The sequence below is a fragment of the Arachis ipaensis genome, chromosome B07 (genome assembly GCF_000816755.2).
Source record: "Arachis ipaensis cultivar K30076 chromosome B07, Araip1.1, whole genome shotgun sequence".
NCBI classification, from domain to species: domain Eukaryota; kingdom Viridiplantae; phylum Streptophyta; class Magnoliopsida; order Fabales; family Fabaceae; genus Arachis; species Arachis ipaensis.
In genome coordinates this window covers 119,458,836-119,465,045 of record NC_029791.2, presented here as the reverse complement: position 1 = coordinate 119,465,045, position 6,210 = coordinate 119,458,836, and positions in this window count along the sequence as shown.

Genomic DNA, 6,210 nt, shown 5'->3' with positions numbered 1-6,210 from the left:
TATAATTTTAACAAAAAAAAAAGGATTTCAATCGTATTTAAATACCTATTTTTTTCATTATTTAATAATGTGTTTTTTATTTTTCTTTTATCCGGTTCTATTCGATAAAAAATTATAAAATTCAGTCAATAATTAACTAAGAAAGAATTTAAATATATGTTTGTTGACAATTAAATATTTTTATTTTTATTTTTTTAAATTTATCCTATTTTTTATTTATCTTTTTTATTATTACATAATAGCTAAGTTTTTTTTTTATATAATTTATTTTGAAGTTATTTTTGTGATAACTAATCTTTGGAAGTGGAACTTTTGAAGATGCGATTAGGTTGTCCATTTTGAAGCCTATTTATGAACACTTTAAATTGAAGCTGCATGTGAAACGATTCTCTTGTACTTCCCATATGTTCCTACTTTCTTGTGTTTTTTCTTTAATTCTCCATCTCATTGCACACTCAATCATATTTTTCTTTTTGTTTCTTTCTTTCTTTCTTCTAATTCATCTGTAGCAGATACTCAATGGTAGCTTTGACATAAACTCACCGAAAGGTAGTTAAAATATTCAATAATTATTATATTAAAATTAAATTCTAAAAATATGATTGATTTTGCTTTGGGTTAATAAAGTAAGTAATGATTTGCTGATTAATTGATTATTAACTAATAAAACGGTCAAACTTTCAACGCCAATGCAACAATTGTTATAATCTACTTGTTAACATTTAGGCATAATAAAATCCACCTAAGAATTTAATTTTTCTAATCCATCGGTGTCGAAAATATTTGTAATCTAATTAGATATTATTATATCAACAAAAATAATTACTTTTAACATTAATTACATATATTATTTAAAAAGTTTTAAGTTGGATACTAGATTAAAATTAAACTTTTAAATAGAAACATGCATGATAAGATTATATTTATTTTGAAAATGAGGTTGCACTGTTTAGGCGAATAAATAAAGAAAAACTTGTCGTTTATGTTGTTCGAGAAATGCCATTATTTCATATGAACACATGAGATGATTCTCTTTATATCTTATTTAAGGAATATGCTTTTAGAGTTTGTATATATTTTTGCCAAATAATTATTGCATGAAATTATGTTTGTACATTATATATATTGGATAGATGTCCTACACTATATATACATGTCATTTTCAATCATCAATTTTACAAATCTGATATATATGCGGGTACTCGTTTTGTGGTTGGTCCCAATCACAATTAATTAAAAAGGAAAAGATTTATCAAAAATTAAAAAAAAAAAATAGTAGGTGTAAGGTATTTTATATCATTGATTTGTAGTTCGAATTATTGAATTCCAATGTTCGAAAATGGAAGCAGCATGGTCTTTTGATTTACCTGCCCACAAAAGAAAATTGGACAAGTTGTTCAATCCAGCTCAAATTCCATAGAGTCATGCATAGGATCATAGGTATGGTTAAGCTTTCAGTAGTGTAAATGAAATGATGCATTGTCTTTTGCCTCTAAATCCAGAAGTTGCCATTAATAATGAATCAAAGTAATTTTTAAGGGTCAACGCGGATCGGATTGGATCGCATGCGACCAAAATTTCGATCCAATTCACATTAAAATAATCGGATTGAATTTAATATGAGTAGATTTTAAGTTTAGATTCGATTCGATCTGCACATTTGCGGATCAAATTGAATATCAGATATATTCGTAAAATATTAAAATATTTTTTAAAATTTATTTTTATTAAAAAATTAATATTTTTTTTATTTTTTTAAATATGTTTACTTTTAAAATAATATTAAATATACTTTTTTAAATAATAAAAATAAAATAATACAAAATTTTTTGTTAACTTTGAGTGATTGTGGGAGTACGTACTCCTTATCTAGCGCCCGACGCTCTACTAGGGTTTCACTGCGCTGCCTCCATGGTTATACCTTTCTTTGTCTTTTTTTCGTCAAACTCTTTTCTATCTTCTTCTACTTTCTTTTCTTAATTTCTTTTCCACTTAGCTCCCTAATTTTTGTTTTATCTCCCAATTCATTCCTCTTTTAATTCATTCCGTTTTCTAATTCACTCATTCCATATATCTTATGTCTCTTTGGAATCATTGAATACCAATTCTGATTTTCTCTACACCATGAGCAACAAATCAGAGACTCAGAACCCTCATATAATTGCTATGATGGTGGAGGGTGCCAGCCTTCAAGTGGCACCCAAAGAAATATGAAACTACTTTCGTGGAATTGTCGGGGTTTGGGGAGACCCCTGACAATCCACAATCTTAAAGGGATTTGCAAATCCTACTCCTCCGAGGTTGGTTTTATCTGTGAAACAAAAAATCAATCTCGACAAGTTGAAGGAAAACTAAGATCTTGTGGTTTCAAGGAATGGTTTATTGTAGATCGGGATGGATTATCAGCAATGGCATGGAGGGATGGTTGCACTGTTTAGATTTTACAGCATGGTAGATTTTTCATTGCGGCATCAGTTCTGACAGCTGGTTCTAATGATCCCTATGGTGTTCTAGGTGTTTATATCAGTTCAAATGATCAACATAGAATGGCTCAATTTGCTGAATTAACTTCAGTCACCCAACAATTCGATGGTAAGGTTGTCTTAATGGGGGATTTTAATGCCATTTCTAATCAATTGGAGAAAGAAAGGTGGGGGTGCTAAATCTCCTTCTTCTATTGAAACCTTTAATAGTTTTATTGATGATAATTCCCTGATTGATATTGGTATGGTCGGAAGACCATTCACTTGGTCAAATAGACGGAGGGGTGATGAGTTGATACCGGAAAGACTGGACCGATTTTTGGTAGGAGTTGATTGGCAGCAACTCTATCCCAATGCAATGGTTCTTAGACTGTCAGAATCAGGCTAGGATCATGCCCCTCTTCTCCTAGACTCTAATCCGAGAACTGAGAGATCTAAACGCCGATTCAAATTCCAAGAAAGATGGTGTTCCAATGATGAAATAAGGCAAATTGTTAGAGAGGTTTGGCATGAACAGATTGATGGTTCAGCCATGTATATCCTAGCTCAAAAAATAAAACGTTGTCGGCATACGATTGTCAGATGGCAGCAAGAACACAGATCTAATTCGAAGGTGGAGATTGATTTACTACAGTCGGAATTAGAGGAACTTCGTTTAGCAGGAATTCATGGAGGCGACATCATTTCAGAAATAGAGGACAAACTTGAAAAAGCATTGCAAAATGAGGAATCTTATTGGAAAGATAAGTCTAGAGTCAAATGGCTCAAATCTGGTGATCAGAATACAGCTTTCTTCCATCAGAAATTTAGAAATCGAACCCGAAGGAATAGAATTTGGCAACTAACTCGCAGTGATGGTGAAGTGGCTACTTCAAATGCTGGTATTGCTTCTGTGGCTGAATCTTATTTCAAGGACATCTTTTCCTCCACTTGTCATGAGAACCCTGAACCTCTGTTTATTGATTTTGAACCTAAGGTTACAGCTCATATGAACCGTAGGCTTCATGGCACTTTCTTTGGTTTATATTGGAGAAGTTTGGTTTTGACTCCCGATGGATCATGTGGATTCGAGAATTAGTGACAACTGCTTCTTATTCCATTATTGTGGAAGGACAACCTTATGGTTTCTTCAAACCAAATAGAGGTATTCGACAAGGAGATCCTCTATCCCCCTATCTTTTTCTTTTTTTGTGCAGAAGGTCTCTCCTTCTTGCTACACAAGGCAGAACAAAACAGACTAATTCAGGATCTTCAGATACATAGGCGATGTCCCAAGGTCAACCACCTCCTGTTTGCTGATGATTCCATTTTATTCTGTAAGGCTAATCCTGAAGCATGTTCAAATATCCTGCATTTATTGAATTCTTATGAAAGCATCAGTGGCCAGAGGGTAAATCTTAATAAATCTGCTGTATTCTTTAGCCACAACACTCCATCCACTACTCGTACACTACTGGCTAACTCTATGAATATTAATCATATTGGGGCTCAGGATAAATACCTTGGTTTGCCTTTTACAGTCTCTAAATCGAAAAAAGCTTCTTTTAGTATGATCAAAGAAAAGGTTCGGAAAAGAATCCAAAGGTGGAAGCGCAATCTTCTTTCGTCAGGTGGTAGACACGTATTGCTTAAGGCAGTGGGAGAAGCTATTCCTATTTATACATTGTCTTGCTTTAAGTTGCCTGATGGTTTAATTTCGGAAATTCACTCTCTACTTTCTCAGTTCTGGTGGGGACAAAAAGGTTCTGAAAGGAGGATGGCTTGGATTAGCTGGGACACTATGACTCGCCCACGAAAAGAAGGAGGCCTTGGATTTAAAGATCTCAGAATCCAAAATCTGGCGCTTTTAGGCAAACAGTTTTGGCGACTTGTAACACAGCCTACTTCCTTATTATCCAAAATCTTAAGAGGTAAATACTTTAGCAATGGTAATGCTATAACGGCAGAAATTGGATTCTTACCTTCTTGGGGATGGAGGAGCATACTGGAAGACCGAAAGATTGTTGAAAAAGGTCTTAATTGGGCTGTGGGTACTGGTGAGAATATCCGAACCTTTGAGAATCCTTGGCTGCCTCCTCCGTATCCTTTAATGATTTCTGACATGCCAAATAGACAGGCTATTTCTGAGTTGGTTCCAAGAGTTAAAGATCTAATTACTGAAAATAGAAATTGGAATCAGAATCTCATTCAAGAATTATTTCCCCAAGACGTTGCAAACAGGATTTTGTCAGTTAAAATTCAGCAGAATAGGGACAAATTGCAATGAGATTTGAACAAATCCAAGCAATATGATACAACTTCAGGTTACAGAATTGGCTATTTATTTTACCATCCACCTCTGGAGCTTTGCCCTAATTATATGCAGCAGAAAAAGCCGTGGATTGATCTATGGAAGTTGAACTTGCCTCACAAAATTAAGCTATTTATCTGGAAAGCTCTCCATGGCCAACTTCCAGTGCTTGCTCAAATTCATCACCGCATCCCATCTATATCACCAATATGCCCTTGCTGTCATGAAGCAACGGAAACAGTCACTCATTGTTTGATCGATTGCTCTAGAATTAAAGACGTGTGGTCTCAGAGTTATCTTTGTGACTGTCTTCCCCCTCAGAGTTCTAACGACTTTTGGACATGGTGAACTGCAACAATAGAGATACTTAACCCATTGAAGAATGCTGACCGTAATCCTCAATTGCTTGCCATCATTTGCTGGAACTGCTGGAAAGCTCGCAACCAGTTGATTTTTGAAGGTTCTACTTCTATGTCGTCTGCCATTCTAGCAAGCTCTGTCAAGTTGCTCCGTGAAATCCAAAGAACTCCCAGTTTAGGTCGTCATCTCCATGAGACAAGCTCTTAGTTGCATTCAATTTGATTTATCATTATTTCTTCTTTAAGATTTTTCTTCGTTTTTCAACCACGCACCGTTGGATGAATACCTTCAGTGTAGTGTTTTTGGGAAATTCCCACCTTTTATTATGCCGTTCTGCTTTTGGACATCTTTGTATTTCATTTTTTAATAATTAATGAAATATAACCTATTGTCTTTGGAAAAAAAATAAAATAATACAACATATATGATTATTATTAGTTAAAATAAAATATAAAAAAATATTTATTTATTTATTTTTGTGAATCTGCATATATGCGCGGATCGGATATACAGATACATACATAAAATCCGCAATTCGATCCTATTAATATGCAGATCAGATCGAATATCGAATTCGATCTGATAGCCTTACGGATTAGATCTATATCCTCAATTTTCAAATCAGATTCGGATAAATATCGCAGATATACGGATCTGATCCGATATATGAACACCTCTAATAATTTCTATATATAGGAACTTATAGAATAAAATAATTTTTTTTGTTGCTCATATTATCCCCCAATTAAACAAGCTAAAGAAATGAGTTACTATAGACAAAATTCGAATCCCCACATTTATTTAAGCGAACAAATGAGTTAATCACCAACAAACTCAAGTTGGTTTATAAAATAAAATAGTTGTATACTATCAACAATAATAGAATAGTAAAAACCCAAACATTTACAGGGAATCATCATTAATGGGGTTTAATTAACTGGAGTACATGTTAATGTAATTGTTAATAAAATAAATAAACAATAAATACATTAATGGGGTTTAAGTGTTTAACTAAGTAAGATACATGTTAGCAATTAGTAATTTTTTTAAAATGTTATTATTTTAATAAATGAATAA